General features: G+C 44.8%; 1 protein-coding gene across 4 annotated transcripts in view; it reads right to left on the reverse strand.

The window, feature by feature from the left end:
* The window catches only part of plekhg7 (pleckstrin homology domain containing, family G (with RhoGef domain) member 7), an 80848-nt gene extending 64646 nt beyond the window's left edge, over positions 1–16202 (reverse strand). For 3 of the 4 annotated variants that reach the window (XM_041203297.1, XM_041203295.1, XM_041203293.1), the window contains exon 1: positions 16078–16202. The gene's annotated coding sequence lies outside the window, so the exon portion shown is untranslated. Of the gene's footprint in view, positions 1–79; positions 320–16077 lie in introns of those variants that run through there. The other variant, XM_041203294.1, reaches the window with a different exon arrangement.
* Between the last annotated feature and the right edge of the window lie 1091 nt (positions 16203–17293).

A 17293-nucleotide genomic window follows, 5' to 3' on the forward strand; every position in this document is an offset into this window, starting at 1 on the left:
ACCTATTTTTTCAGCCAACCTTATTCATCATTGTAAAGAATTTACCAAGCAGGAAGTAGATGTCTGAAGTTATTGTTACCTCAGTATCAGCTTTGTTCAGTGGTGGCACAGTCATCTCTGAGTCAGAAGCTTGAAGGTTCTAGCCCCACTCCGAGACTTTGAGAATTTAATCTAGGCTGGCTTTTTAGTGCAGAATGGAGGGAATGCTGCATTGTCAGAGGTGCCGTCTTTTGGATGAGATGTGACTGAGGCCCTGTTGACCCTCTCCAGCATAGGTAAAAGATACCATGATACTATTTGAACAATAGAAGACGTGTTCTCCAACCCAGCCCACAACCCACACCAACTTCATTAAAACAGATTATCCAGTCTCTTATCTCAATCCTGCTAGTCGGAATGTCCTGTGTGGAATGTGCCTCCTTTGTTTGCCTGTTTAACAACAGTAACATTATCTTCAAATTAATTCTTTAGCCATGAAGTACTTTGGGAAGAGGTAAAGGCGTGAGAAAAATTTAACATCTTTCGTGGTTTCTTCAGCTTTATAGAGAAAATATCTGAGGCACACAACTTCATTTAAATATTTAAATGAGTGACTCGCCTCCTAGGAGCAGGCTGGTCTCCACCCTCCAGTCAAGCTTCCATCAAAACCGGAGAGAACAGAATTGAGGCAGAGAGGTTTCCAATGAGATTTTTTTCTACATTTTAACTTCCCATCCAAATCGAAACGTTTTTGGGGGTTAAAATTCTCCCCAACCATTCTAGGCACACAGCACACCTCAATTCTATTGTGTTGTTTTGAGCTGCCTTGGATATAAACACCATGTGGACTACTTTCATCCTGGGCTCCTGGGTAGAAATCTAGAGGAAAAGATTGCCCACATGATGAAGAACCCAAATATTTTCATCCCATGGTGATCCACTCCAACAGATTATGCCAGCTAAGGGTGACAAAAGGAGAAATAAGTATGAACAAAATGACAAGAATGCAAAAGGGTGCAGAACGCATGTAACAGAAGCCACAAATACAAGAGTTAGAAAGACTGGGGACCCAAAAACTCATGGCTGGTGAATCCCCACCAGTGTAAAAAAGCTCAACTAAATGGTGGGGCAAACTCAATGGCAATAAAACAGTAAATTCTGAAGCAAAATGGGTCATCACAGTCACAAGACAATTAAAGTGGGAAATCAGCAGAGTATTAGGTTGGAAGTGTTATGGAGTCAGGGACAGAAGCAGGCCATTCAGCTCCTTGAGCCTTCATGATCTACAATGAAACCATGGCTGATGTATGTCTCAACATTCTTTACCTACCTTTGCTCCAGATCCCAGGATAACATTACCCAACATCAATCTATTGATCTCAGGCTTAACAGTTTCAATGGCCCCCAGCTGCCAAGTGTGCTGTGGAAAGAGTTCCAAATTTCCACTGTGCTACCTGTAAGAAATGTCTTCCTGATTTCACTCCCTGAATGGTCTGGCTCAAATGTCAAGATCAGTCCATCATGTCTGCGCCTGCTCTCCGAGTGAGCGATGCACCTTTTGCCATGCCCTGCCTTCTCCCTGTAACCCTGAACATTCTTCCTTTTCAGATAGGAATCCAATTCTCTTGTGAATGCCTCGATTGAACTTGCTGCCACCACACTCATTCCAAATATTCACCACTCGCTGTGTGAATACGTTTCTCCTCATGTCTCCACTGCTTGTGCTAATTACCTTAAATCTCTGCCCTCTCATTCTTGATCCTTCCACCAATGGGAACAATTTCTGCCTATCTAATCTGTCCAGGCTCCTCATGATTTTGAACACCTCTATCAAATCTCCTTTCAACATTCTCTTCTCCAAAGAGAACAGTTCTCCAATCTGTCTATGTAACTGAAGTTCCTCAGCGCTGGGGCCACACCTCCCCTGTTCTTCTTCAGCATAGTGCCATGACATGTATATCCACCCGAGCAGGCAGGTGGGGCATTGGTTTAACATTTCATGGAAAAGGCAGCACTCCCTCAGTACTGCATATGAACATACTTACATACAGACATATGTACTAGGAGGAGTAGGCCACTCATTCCTTCAAGTCTGCTCCACTATTCAATAAGATCATGGCTGATCTGAATGTAACCTCAACCTCACATTCCTGCCCACCCCCAATAACCTTTCATCCCCTTGTTAATCAAGAATCTATCTAGCTCTGACTTAAAAATATTCAGAGACTCTGCTTCCACCGCCTTTGAGCAACAGCATTCCAAAGACTCTCAAACCTCTGAGAGAAAGTTTCTCCTCAACTCTGTCTGAACTGTGACTACGTTTAAACTGTGACCCCTAGTTCTAGATTCTCCCACAAGTGGAAACATCCTCTCCACATCCACTCTGTCAAGATCCCTCTGGATCTTAAAGGTTTTGATTAAGTCACCTCTTGCTCTTCGAAACCCCAGCGGATACAAGGCCTAACCTGTCCAGCTTTTCCTCATAAGACAACAAAGTGGAGATATAGTAGGGGGTGATGCACAGACAAGTATAGAAGAAAAATCAAGTCGTCCTGGAAGGCAGAGCATATATAGTTAAGGCACAAGGGAGCATGGCAAGGCTGAATGGCATTTATTTTAATGCAGTGAGTCTTGTGAGTAAGGCAGATGAGTTGAAGGTATTGATTACACATGGGGATATGATATCATTGCTATCACGGAAACATGGTTGAGAGAGGGGCAGGACTGGCAGCTCAATATTCAGGGATATCGACTCTTCAGGCTAGATGGGGGTGTGGGGGGTGTAAAAGAGGAGGTTTTTGCAATATTATCTAGGAGTCAATTACCGCAATGAGGAGGAATGATATCTTAGAAGGTTCCACAAATGAGGCCATATGGGTAGAACACAAAAAGAGGGAAATCATACTAAACAGTCAGGGAGAGATAGAAGGGCAGATATGTAGGCAGATCTCAGAAGTGTAAAAATAACAGGAGATTTCAACTTGCCCAATATTAACTGGGATAGACAAAGGGTGAAAGGCTTAAAGGGGGCGGCATTCTTAAAATGTATCCAGGAGAGCTTTTTGAGCCAGCAGATAGAAAGTCCTACAAGAGAGGTGGGGGGTTTGGGGGGGGGGGCAGTGGTGGTTGCTGGACCTAATTTTAGGGAACGAAGCCGAGCAAGTAATAGAAGTGACATTGGGGGAGCTTTTTGGTGATAGTGACCATAACTCAGTAAAGTTTAGGTTAGTTATGGAAAACAGCAAAGATAGGCCGGAAATAAAATTTCTGAATTGAGGGAAGGTCGATCTTAAGATGGTAAGACAGGATCTGGCCAAAGTAGACAGGGGAAATCTACATCAGAGCAGTGGGAGGCATTCAAAAAGGAAATAGTGAGAGCGCAGGGCCAACATGTTCCCGTAAGGGTTAAGAGTGGGACCAATAAGTCAAGAGAACCTTGGGTGTCAAAGAATGTACAGGGTTGGATAAGGAAAAAAAGGGAAGCTTATAGCAGATGCCAAGGGCTCAAAACAGCAGAATCCCTAGAGTATAGGAAGTGCAGGGGGTTACTTAAAAAAGGAATTAGAAGGGCAAAGAGGGGGCATGAAAAAACACTGGTGGGTAAAATAAAGGAAAATTCAAAGGCATTTTATAAGTACATTAGGGGCAAGAGAGTAACCAGGGAAGGAGTAGGGCCCATTAGGGACCAAAGTGGCAATCTGTGTGAGGATCCGGAAGACGTAGGTGAGGTTTTAAATGAATACTTTGCCTCTGTATTCACTATAGAGAAGGATGATGTAGGTATAGAAATCAAGGAGGGGGACTGTGATATACTAGAACAAATTAGCATCGAGAGAGAGGAGGTATTAGCGGTTTTAGTGGGCTTAAAAGTAGATAAACCCCTAGACCCAGGTGAGATATATCCCAGGCTGCTGTAGGAGGCAAGGGAGGAGATTGCAGGGGCCCTGACATTAATTTTCAAATCCTCTCTGGCCACAGGAGAGGTGCCAGAGGACTGGATAACAGGTAATGTGGAACCATTATTCAAGAAGGCTGGTAGGGATGAACCAGGGAACTATAGAGCCAGTGAGTCTAACATCAGTTAGGGAAACTTTTGGAAAATGTTCTGAGGGAAGAATTAATCTCCACTTGGAGAGATAAGGATTAATCAAAGATAGTTAGCATAGCTTTGTCAGGGGGAGATCATGTCTAGCAAACTTGCTTGAATGTTTCAAAGAAATGACTAGCTGGAGGATTTTCCCGTCGGCTATTTGGGGGCAGGGCCTGCTCGCCGAGGGGAAAATGACGTGGAATGACGTTGGGAGGAACCCCCGACATCATCCCGGTCCATTTAAATCTTCAGGAAGGTGGGCAGACAGCGAAATCAGCTGTCCGCCTGCCAACCTGTCAATGGCCAATTAAGGCCATTGACAGGCTAATTACAAAAGAAAAACAGAATTACCTGGAAAAATTCAGCAGGTCTGGCAGCATCGGCGGAGAAGAAAAAAGTTGACGTTTCGAGTCCTCATGACCCTTCAACAGAACTGAGTAAAATTAGGAAAGGGGTGAAATATAAGCTGGTTTAAGGTGGGTGGGTGGGCGGGGTGGGGGGGTGGGGGGGGGGGGGGGGTTGGTGGCGGAGAAGTGGGGTGGGAGGGTGTGGTTGTAGGGACAAGCAAGCAGTGATAGGAGCAGATAATCAAAGATGTCACAGACAGAAGAACAAAGAGGTGTTGAAGGTGGTGATATTGTCTAAACAAATGTGCTAATTGAGAATGGATGGCAAGACACACAAGGTACAGCTCTAGTAGGGGTGGGGTGGAATAAGACTAACAGGGCATAAAAGGTATAGATTTAAAAATAATGGAAATAGGTGAGAAAATAAAAATCTGTATAAACTATTGGAAAAAACAAAAGGAAGGGGGAAGAAACGGAAAGTGGGTGGGGGTGGAGGAGGGAATTCAAGATCTAAAGTTGTTGAATTCAATTTTCAGTCCGGAAGGCTAAAAAGTGCCTAGTTGGAAGATGAAGTGCTGTTCCTCCAGTTTGCGTTGAGCTTCACTGGAACAATGCAGCAAGCCAAGGACAGACATGTGGGCAGGAGAGCAGGGTGGAGTGTTAAAATGGCAAGCGAAAGGGAGGTTTGGGTCATTCTTGCCGACAGACTGCAGGTGTTCTGCAAAGCGGTCACCCAGTTTGTGTTTGGTCTCTCCAATGTAGAGGAGACCGCATTGGGAGCAACGAATGCAGTAGACTAAGTTGGGGGAAATGCAAGTGAAATGCTGCTTCACTTGAAAGGAGTGTTTGGGCCCTTGGACGATGAGGAGAGAGGAAGTGAAGGGGGCAGGTGTTGCATCTTTCGCGTGGGCGTGGGGTGGTGCCATAAGTGGGGTTGAGGAGTAGGGGGTGATGGAGGAGTGGACCAGGGTGTCCCGGAGGGAATGATCCCTACGGAATGCTGACAGGGGGGGTGAAGGGAAGATGTGTTTGGTGGTGGCATCATGCTGAAGTTGGCGGAAATGGCGGAGGATGATCCTTTGAATGCAGAGGCTGGTGGGGTGATAAGTGAGGACAAGGGGGACCCTATCATGTTTCTGGGAGGGAGGAGAAGGCGTGAGGGCGGATGCGCGGGAGATGGGTCGGACACGGTTGACGGGCCTGCCAACGACCATAGATGAAAAACCCCCGTTCAGGAAGAAGGAGGACATGTCAGAGGAACTGTTTTTGAAGGTAGCATCATTGGAACAGATGCGACGGAGGCGAAGGAACTGAGAGAATGGGATGGAGTCCTTACAGGAAGCGGGCTGTGAGGAGCTGTAGTCGAGGTAGCTGTGGGAGTCGGTAGGCTTGTAATGGATATTGGTGGACAGTCTATCACCAGAGATTGAGACAGAGAGGTCAAGGAAGGGAAGGGAAATGTCAGAGATAGACCATGTGAAAATGATGGAGGGGTGGAGATTGGAAGCAAAATTAATAAATTTTTCCAGGTCCCAACGAGAACATGAAGCAGCACCGAAGTAATCATCGATGTACCGGAGAAAGATTTGTGGGAGGGGTCTGGAGTAGGACTGGAACAAGGAATGTTCCACATACCACATAAAGAGACAGGCATAGCTGGGGCCCATGTGGGTACCCATAGCCACACCTTTTATTTGGAGGAAGTGAGAGGAGTTGAAGGAAAAATTGTTCAGTGTGAGAACAAGTTCAGCCAGACGGAGGAGAGTAGTGGTGGATGGGGATTGTTCGGGCCTCTGTTCAAGGAAGAAGCTAAGGGCCCTCAGACCATCCTGGTGGGGGATGGAGGTGTAGAGGGATTGGACGTCCATGGTGAAGAGGAAGCGGTAGGGGCCAGGGAACTGGAAATTGTTGATGTGACGTAAGGTGTCAGAGGAATCACGGATGTAGGTGGGAAGGGACTGGACAAGGGGAGAGAGAAGGGAGTCAAGATAACGAGAAATGAGTTCTGTGGGGCAGGAACAGGCTGACACGATTGGTCTGCTGGGATAGTCCTGTTTGTGGATTTTGGGTAGGAGGTACAAGCGGGCCGTCCGAGGTTGGGCGACTATCAGGTTGGAAGCTGTGGGAGGAAGATCTCCAGAGGAGATGAGGTCAGTGACAGTCCTGGAACCAATGACTTGATGTTCAGTGGTGGGTTCATGGTCCAGGGAGAGGTAGGAGGAAGTGTCTGTGAGTTGACGCTCAGCCTCCGCGAGGTAGAGGTCAGTGCGCCAGACAACAACAGCACCTCCCTTGTCAGTGGGTTTGATGACAATGTTGGGGTTGGATAGGCTAATTAACCTTGTTAAAAACTTTGCCCGTCCAAGCTTAAGGCTAGCGGGCAGGCCAGGAGCCCCAGCAGGCTCCAGATTATTCATGAAACTTCATCCGATTTTTAAAAATTTAATAAACTTTGTGTGTTTCTTGTTAACATGTCCTATCTACTGTGACATTGTCTTGAAGGAGACATGTTGATAATTTTAATATTTCTCTATTTTTTGACTTTTCTTACCTGTCATTAAACTCCCTGAGACAGTACTTGGCCTCAGCGAGCGGTGTGCTCTTTCGCGCTTCCTGTTGGGCAGGCCGCCGGGTGGGCCTTAATTGGCTCGCCCACTCAAAATGGCAGTGAGCCCCGTTTTGGCAGCGGGGGTCCGCTGCCTGCCCGCCACTGAGCCGGTGGGGCCCACTCGCTATCGAGGGCTAAATTCTGCCTTAGGTGTGTAGATGAGAGTAGTGAAGTTAATGTAGTCTACATGGACTTCAGTAAAACTTTTGACAAGGTCTCGCATGGGAGGCTGGTCAAGAAGGTAAGAGCTCATGGGATCCAGGGCAATTTGGCAAATTGGATTCAAAATTGGCTTAGTGACAGGGGGCAGAGGGTGATGGTTGAAGGCTGTTTTTGTGACTGGAAGCCTGGGTCCAGTGGCATACCGTAGGGTTCGGTGCTGGGTTTCTTGCTGTTTATAGTGTGCATTAATGATCTAGACATGAATGTAAGAGGTATGATTAGTAAGTTCGCAGAAGACACGAAAATTGGTGGTGCGGTAAATAGCAAGGAGGAAAGTCTTAGACTACAGGCAGATATAGATGGGCTGATCAGATGGACAGAACAGTGGCAAATGGAATTTAATCCTGAAAAGTGAGAGGTGATGCGTTTTGGGAGGACTAACAAGGCAAGGGAGTACATGATGAATGGTAGGACTCTAAGAAGTACAGAGGATCAGAGGGACCTTGGTGTGCATATCCATAGGTTCTTGAAGGCAGCAGGGGAGTTAGATAAGGTGGTTAAGAAGGCATATGGGATACTTGCTTTTATTAGTTACGGCATTGAATACAAGAGCAGGGGGGTTACATTGGAGCTGCATAAAGTGTTAGCTAGGCCACATCTGGAGTATTGTATGCAGTTCTGGTTGCCACACTATAGGAAGGATGTGATTGCACTAGAGAGGGTGAGAGGAGATTCACCAGGATGTTGCCTCGGCTGGAACGTTGCAGCTATGAAGAGAGATTGGATAGGCTGGGGTTGTTTTCTTTGGAGCAGAGAAGGCTGAGGTGGAACCTGATTGAGGTGTACAAAATTATGAGGGGCATAGATAGGGTAGATAGGAAGAAACTTTTCCCTTTAGTGGAGGGGTCAATAAGCAAGGGCATAGCTTTAAGGTAAGGGGCAAGAGGTTTTGAGGGGATCTGAGGAAAATTTTTTTCACCCAGAGTTTGGGGGTATCTGGAACTCACTGACTGAAAGGGTGGTAGAGGCAGGAACCCTCACAACATTTAAGAAATATTTAGATGAACACTTGAAATGCCAGAGCATACAAGGCTATGGGCCAAGTGCTAGAAAATGGGATTAGAGCAGATATGGGCTTGTTGACCGGTGCGGACACGATGGGTCGAACGCCCCCTTTCTGCACTGTAAACTATGACATGATGATACTATAACATGCCCATTCCTGGTATTACTCTGGTAAACCTTCTCTGAACAGCTTCTAACGCATTTACATCTTTAAGATCATGGCTGATCTGATTGTAACCTTGACTTCACATTCCTGTCTACCCTGATAACCTTTCAACCACAATTGTTAATCAAGAATCTAACCAACTCTGCCTTAAAAACACACAAAGGCTCTGCTTCCACCACCTTTTGAGGAATAACATTCCAAAGACTCACGGCCCTCAGAGAAAAAAATTCTCCTCAACTCTGTCTTAAATGGGCAACCCCTTATTTTTAAATAGTGACTCCTAGTTCTAGATTCTCCCCGGGGGGACAATCCTTTCTGCATCCACCCTATCAGGGCCACACAGGATCTTATATGTTTCAATCAAATCGCCCTTTACTTTTCTAAACTCCAATGGATACAAGCCTAGCCTATCCAACTTTTTCTCATAAGACATCCTTCCCATTCCAGGTATTAGTTTGGTAAGCCTTTTTTGAACTCCTTCCAATGCATTTACATCTTTCATTAAATAAGGAGACCAATACTGTACACAGTACTCCAGGTTTGACTCACTAATGCCCTGTATAACTGAAGAATAACCTCCCTGCTTTTGTATTCACTTTTCCTCGCAATAAACAATAACATTCTATTAGCTTTCCTAATCATTTGCCGTACCATATACTAGCCTTTTGCAATTCATGCACGGGTTCACCTAAATCCCTCAGCATCTCAGAGCTCTGCGATCTCTTGCCATTTAGATAATATGTTTCTTCTTTTTTCTTCCTGTCAAAATAGACAATTTCGCATTTTCTCACATTATACTCCATTTGCCAGATCTTTGCCCACTCACCTAACCTACCTATATCTCTTTTGTAGCCTCCTTGTATCCACTTCACAACTTACTTTCCTACCTATCTTTGTGTCATCAGCAAATTTAACAATCATACCTTCAGTTCCTTCATCCAAGTCATTTATATAAATTGTAAAAAGTTGAGGCCCCAGCACTGATCTCTGTGGCATCATTACATCTTGTCAACCAGAAAGTTACCCATTTATGCCTACTCTGTTTCCTGTTAGCCAGCCAATCTTCTATTCATGCCAATATGTTACCCTCTACACCATGAGCTTTTATTTTCTGCAATAACTTTTGACGTAGCACCTTATCAAATGCCTTCTGGAAATCTAAATATAGCACATCCACTGGCTCTCCTTTATCCACAGACATGTTACTTCTTCAAGGAACTCCATAAATTGGTCAAAAATTATTTCCCTTTCACAAACCATGTTGACTCTGCCTGATTGCCTTGAATTTTTCTAAGAGCTCTGCTATAAAATCTTTAATAATAGCTTCTAACATATTCCCTAAGATAGATGTTAAGCTAACTGGCCTCTAGTTTCCTGCTTTGTCTCACTCCCTTTTTGAATAAAGGAGTTACATTCATTATTTTCCTATCGAATGGAACATTCCCCGAACTTAGGCAATTTTGGAAAATTAAAACCACAGCGTTAAGTATCAGTTGTGGCTATGGGTACCCATATGTGTCTCAATTATGCCCATCTCTTTGTGGGGTATGTGGAACATTCCTTGTTCCAGCCCTACTCAGGTCCCCTCCCACAACGTTTTCTTTGGCACATTGATGACCGTTTTGGTGCCCCTTCATGCTCTCGTCTAGAGCTGGAAAAATTTATCAATTTTGCTTCCAATTTCCACCCCTCTATCACTTTCACATGGTCCACCTCTGACACTTACCTTCCCTTCCTTTACCTCTATTTCCATTTCAGGTGATAGATCATCCACCAATATTCATTAAATGCCCAATGACTCCTACAGCTACCCACACCCTGCTTTCTGTAAGGGCTCCATCCCATTCTCAGTTCCTTCACCTCCATCCGATGATGCCACTTTCCAAAACAGCGCTTCTGACATGTCTTCCTTCTTCCTCAACTGAGGTTCCCCCACACTGTGGTTGACAGGGCTCTCAACCGTATCTGACCCATCTCTCGTGACTCTGCCCTCACACCTTCTCCTCCCTCCCAGAACCACGATAGGGTCCCCCTTGTCCTCACTTTTCACTCCACCAGCCTCCGCATTCAAAGGATCATCCTCCGCCATTTACACCAACTCCAGCATGATGCCACCACCAAACACATCTTCTGCTCACTCCCACCGTCAGCATTCCGTAGGCCCCTTTCCCTCCAAGACACCCTGGTCCACTCCTCCATCACCCCCAATACCTTATCCCTTTCCCACAGCATCTTCCCATGCAATCACAGAAGGTGCAACACCTGCCCCTTTACCTCCTCCCTCCTCACCATCTAAGGGCCCAAACACTCCTTTCAGGTGAAGCAGCGTTTCATTTGTGCCTCCTTCAATTTAGTTAACTGCATCCGCTGCTCCCAATGTGGTCTCCTCTACATTGGGGAGTCCAAACGCAGACTGGGTGACTGCTTTGCGGAACACCTCCGGTCTGTCTACAAGCATGACCCAGACCTTCCTATCGTTTGCCATTTCAACACCCCATTCTGCTCTCATGCCCACATGTATGTCCTTGGCCTGCTGCAATGTTCCAGTGAAGCCCAACGCAAAGTGGAGGAACAGCACCTCATCTTCCGATTAGGCACTTTACAGCCTTCTGGACTTAACAGTGAGTTCAACAACTTCAGACCATGAGCTCTCTCCTCCATCCTCACCCCCTTTGTTAAACCCTTTTTTTCTACATTCATTTTTATTTTTTATCCACATTTTTATTTTTATGTATTTATCCATGGTCTTATCCCTTTTATCCTCCCTTCTATCCCATTTTCATATCCCACACCATCCCCCACAGGGACATCTGTTACTTGTTCCATGATGTTCTTTCACGCAATGCTACCCTTGTTCTGTTATCACATTCTGCTTCCTTACCTTTATGCCACTATCAGCACCTTTTTTTAAGCACTAACCACTACCATTATCACTCCCCTTGTCCTTTAGCTCATGACATCTTTGTCAACCTCTCCTTCATCCCCACTTATCGCTGGCCTTCTAAACCCACCCCCCCTTAAACAGTATAAATTTCATCACATTTCTACTTCTCTTCAGCTCTGAAGAAGGGTCATACAGTCTTGAAACATTAACTCTGTTCCTCTCTCCACAGATGCTGCTAGACCAATTGAATTTTTCCAATTCTGTTTTTGTTTCAGATTTACAGCATCTGCAGTATTTTGCTTTTATATTACTGCATTAAGTATCTCACTAGCCACTTATATTAAGACCCTAGGATGAAGTCCATAAGGCTCCAGAGACTTTCAGCCCACAGCTCCAACAATTTGCTTAGTACCACTTCCCTGGTCATTGTAATTTTCTTGAGTTCCTCCCTCCCTTTCATTTCCTGATTTACAGCTGTTTCTGGGATGTTACTTGTATCATCTATAGTGAAGACCGATGCAAAATATGTGTTCTTATCTCAACTTCCCTTATTAATTCCCCAGTCTCACTTTCCATAGGACCAACTCTCACTTTGTTAACACTTTTTAAATATCTATAGAAACCCTTACGCTTTGTCTTGATATTTCTAGCTAGCTTTCTCTAGTACTCTAGTTTTTCTCTCCTTATCAATGTCTTAGTCATTATTTGTTGTTTATTATATTCTGTCCAATATTCTGACCTTCTACCCCTCTTTGCATAATTTTATGCTTTTTCTTTTAAGTTGGACTTTTTTTAGTTAACCACAGATGGTGGGTCCTTCCCTTGGAATTTTTCTTTCTTATTGGAACGTATCTATTCTGTGTATTCTGAAATATTCCCTTAAATGTCTGTCACTGCTTCTCTATTGACCCATCCCTTAACCTAATTTGCCAGTTCATTGAGCTAGCTCTGCTTTCATGCCCTCCTAATTGTCCTTATTAAAGTTTAAAATACTAGTCTTGGACCCATTCTTCCCTCCCTCAAACAGAATGCAAAATTCAATCATATCATGATCACTGCTACCTAGGGGTGCCTTCACTCTAAGGTTATTAATTAATCCTATCTTGTTGCACAATACCAGGTCTAGTATAGCCTGCTCTCTGAATGGTTCCAGAATGTACTGTTCTAAGAAACTAACCTGAAAACAGTCCATCAACTCCCCGTCCAAGCTACCTTTGCCCATCTGTTTTTTGCAGTCTATATATATATTAAAATCCCCCCATGATTATTGTAGTACCTTTCTGACAAGCTCCCATTATTTCTTCCTTTATATTCTGTCCTACCATGTAGTTAGTTAGGGAGCCTGTATACCATTTGCACAAGTGGCTTCTTGCCTTTATCAGTTCTCATCCCTACCCAAACTGCTTCTACATCCTGCTTTCATGAAGTTAGGTCATCCCTCTCTAATGTGCTAATAACAACATTAATTAACAGATCCACCCCTCCATCTTTTCCTACATTCCCGTCCTTCCTAAATGTCATGTATCCTACAACGTTCAGATCCCAATATATGTCATCCTGTAGCCGGGTCTCTGAAATGGCTATCAGAATATTTATTTATTTCTATTTGTGCTATCAGTTCATCTGTTTTGTTTCAAATGCAACATGCATTTAGATACAGAGCCTTTAATTTTATCCTTTTATTATTTTTGTAACATATAGCCTTGACCGATTTACTTTTAGATTTGTACTCTCTATCCCTTCCTGTCACGTTCTGTTTATCATTTCCCATATTAATATCATTCTCTCTTGCCTTATCTTTACTCCTTGATTTACCACATCTTCTCAAATTTGATCCCTTTCCCCTACTATTTTGTGACATTGAAGCGTCAGCCTTGAATTTTGTGCTCAAGTGGGGCTCCAACTAGGAACTCAATGACTCAGAGACATGGGTCTCTCAACTGACTCATAGTTACACTTAAAAGAACAAGGCTGCAGAGGGGAGGGAGTAACTTCAATTGCTGTGTGAGATTGTAAAACAATTGATTGAGAAAGCTGTAAAATGGGCTGCTGATTATGTTTATTTGCATTGAAGTTAATAACAGCTTTTTTTTATTTGTTCACAGGATGTGGGCATCGCTGGTTATGCCAACATATATTGGCCATCCCTAATTGCCCTTGAGAAGGTGGTGGTGAGCTGCCTTCTTGAACTCCTGCAGTCCATGTGGTGTAGGTACACCCACAGTGCTGTTAGGGAGGGAGTTCCAGGATTTTGACCCATTGGCAGTGAAGGAATGGCGATATAATTCCAGGTCAGGGTGGTGTGTGGATTGGAGGGGATCCTTGAGCACTTTGTATAACCAGTTGGACACCACACAGGGAGTTATACTTCACATGGCATTGGATGGAAGAGGATTAACACAGAGTCCTCCAAGGTGTCTTGCTCAGGTCCTGACTCCAGGGTCTAGAAGTGAGGAGATTTTTTTTTTCTCTCACAGGGGGGTCGTTATCCTTTGGAATTCTGTTCCCAGAGAGCAGTGGAGGCTGGGTCATTGAATATGTCCAAGGCTGAGTTAGATAAATTTTTGATCAAGAAAGGAGTCAAGGGTTATGGGGAGAGGGGGGCAGGCAGGAAAGTGGAGTTGAGGCCACAATCAGATCAGCCATGATCATATTGAATGACGAAACAGGCTCGAGGGGCTGAATGTTCTTGTGATTCACATCAAATAGGGATAGCCAATTCTGGTTGGGTGCATTCTGGGAATTTTCATCACAAGACCTCTGCCTTTAATCACCATGCTCTCTCTATTGGTTACCTGAGACATCAATATTCATGGCTTACTGCCTTCCCAGCCAATTGGAACCCACACAGAGTCTGTTAACTGATTGAATGATTCTTGATAGTTGGACAAACAGCTTTTCTTCCCGACCTGCAATATATATCTCATAGCTTTGCTCACAGAGATTAATTTCTCATTCCTGGCAATTCCAGGACAATCCAAATGGCTCGGAGCTCCCAATACCAACACTTAAATTTTCCTGCAAAAGTTCTGCAAGAAACTCCAAGTGAGCTTGCTGACCATTGGAGTGAATGAGGAAATGAGAACTTTAGCATCAACCAGCTCACCTTGACACAGACTGGAGTTTTTGGGGTGCCCCCCCAACCCCACCCCTATGACTAAAAGGTCAGTAGGGAGCCCACGGACCAGAAGGCCGGCTGCCTCACAGCCATATTATGCTGAAGCTAGCGTTAATTGCCTAAGTTCGTGACTTCTGCCCTACCTGGGGAGAAAGTCTCAACTTAAGAGAGCTGCAGGCTAACCTGTAGTCTCAGCAGTGCCAGGTTCAAATGGTGGCCACTGCTGGGACTACAGGCAGTCCCCAAACAAGAGAAGGCTACAGAGCTGGACTTCAAGGTAAGTCTGGCTATCAGCAGGGCCTAGCTGGCCAATAACGGGGGAGGGTTTGAGAGGTCAGGGAGTAGGATTAAAGCGGGGGGTATGACTTCGTAGGGGTGCCTTCAATGAGCACCAAGGATACCCAAAGGAGGTCACCCCGCCCCCGCCCCCCCCCCCCAGCCCCCCCCAAACTGCAACCCAAGCCCACCCGGTCCCATCCCAACCCTGAACCCCCCCCATCCTATCCCACCCCCAACCACCACCCCACCCTATCCCACCCCCACCGCCTCCTTGACTGACACCAGGCCGTGCAATAAAAGCTGCTGGTCTACCCACCTGGTGTGGGTCTCCCCCTGTCAAAGGTAAGATCACAGCAGTGGTGGAGTGAAGTACTTAAATGGCCATTAATTGGCTACTTAAGGGCCTCAATAGGCTCAAGGGCAGGTGGGCTGGCTGACACCTCCTCTGCCTACTGCAAAACGAGAGACAGTTCAGGGGTGGGCAGGAAGGCAGTGGGGAGGCCACGTGTTGTGTTTTAGATGTCCCCCACTTTCAAACACGCTGGGCAGGGGTTGAGGATATGAAACCCAGACAGCAGTCGCAATATTTTCTCTACATTCAATTCATTCATCACTGCTGTTATATTTCCTTTTTCAACTTAGATACATCATCAGTTTTATAGGGAAATATCACCACATATTGTATGATGGATAAAAGTTATTTAAAAACCTTATTCTGGTCAGACTGGTTTCTGATCAATCGACCCCTGAAACAGCAACTGAACTAATACCAAGTTCCTTTTTTGTCTTAAATAGGAACCACTCTGGCTTGTATACTGCAATGTTATTGGGACAAAAGGGATATGTGAGGGGAAGCAAACAGCAGCATTCTGATGGTATTTTTTGCATTTGCCACATCCCTTACCAGGTTGTGCCAGGATGTTGTGGTCAGTCAGCCAACGAGCAAAGAAACAATAAATTGATTCGAATGGTCACTGGGAATGGATTCCTTCAGAGACCCTTCCCTTTCACCCTTAAAAAGGGGAATAAACACAAGCCGGGGCTTGCCGACAGTGCAGCGTTCGCTCAGTACTGCACTGAGATTGAGTCCCAAATCTCTGGAGTGGGACTTGAACTCTCTTCTGAGCAGCTGACAGCCCGGCCAATGTCCGTGCACTCTGCTAAGGTCAGACAGCTTCTCTGACACCTGAATAACAAACTCAAGCTCCTACATCATCCCCCATTCTTGCTGTTTCGGCTCTGCTTCCTGCCTTGATAGCGATCAAACTTCATAGCACGACTTGCCTTTTGAATAAAACCCGAATTGACAAAGGTTAAACATTGCACCTCCCTAACTTGTCTGTGCTGAAAAATGTTCTTTTTTTTTTAAAAAAAAGCACCTTCAGACTGGGAGGCTCGACAGCTCGTACAGGATAAGATCCACACGTTTCATATGGGAACTCTGCTCCTGCTCTGTCCTTTCCTCCGTTCCGAGAGAGATGCCGAATCCGGTTCCAGCTCCGATCTGCCCTGCCTCCTGAGCGGGATCCAAGACTCGGGTATAGGGCGGAGCCAGGTCAGAGGGAGGGAGGAGATTTGGTCGGGGAGGTCAGCGCGTTTCCAGTTACAGGAGCTTTGTTAAGTCAGTCACCTCCCCAGGTAACATTCTCTTGCTCACCCACGTTGACCAGCACAACAGGTAAATCACAGCAAGGCTTTACTGCTGCTTGGAGCCTTCCAATTATGATAACAATTCCTCTTTTATTACCAATTCTGCTTTACTTACACTGGACTCAAATGATTAAATAGGAATCTTTCCAACATCTGACATTGGTAATATTTTTCCTTTTCTCCTTTCCAAAAACTGGATTCAAAAGTATGATTTCCAAAATCTGTGCGCGTGTAATAGACCACCTTGTCTTTTTTTAAATGATGTCTTTTAATTGCAAACTTTGCCACAATTCTCTCGTCATAATAGTTATATCTATTGCTGACCAGCAGATTCGGTTTAACCTTTGCCCATTTTGTACTCTTTACACTGACACCACCCTGCTTTGTGCTGCTAGGGTAGGTATGCTGTGCTCCCTCCAAACAAAATAATTTCTTTATCCAGCTTGTTCAATCGCAAGCAACGTTAAGTACAGTATCCAATTTCATACTTGTGCCTCTTAAATCATTGATACCGGGCTTGGCTCCAAGTTCCAGGTGTCACTGTGAACACTGCACGCTGACATATTTCATATTAAGTTGTAATCTATTACTTACATATCAAAATGCAAAAAAAAATTAAATACAGCGCAACACTTATTCATCAGGAACCTACACATAAAAATTATTTTCATTCTCCAGTGCGTGGAGAATCTTTGACAAGGCACATACTTTGAAAACTAGAACAAGACCATTTGGTAATGATAGTAACTAGCACTTTTTCACACGAATGCCAAGGGTCAATTGAACATATTTTATGCCTGATTTTTATTGGATAGGGGTGTTGGGGGATATGAAGTGAAGGCAGGTAAATGGGGTTGAGGCCTCCTCCTGTTCCAATGCTCAGAACTGCTTAATGATGAATGTTCTTGCTCAGCTCCCCTTTTGAATTTCTAACTCCCATTCTCA

Source organism: Carcharodon carcharias, chromosome 13 (genome assembly GCF_017639515.1).
Source record: "Carcharodon carcharias isolate sCarCar2 chromosome 13, sCarCar2.pri, whole genome shotgun sequence".
In the NCBI taxonomy this organism is placed as follows: Eukaryota; Metazoa; Chordata; class Chondrichthyes; order Lamniformes; family Lamnidae; genus Carcharodon; species Carcharodon carcharias.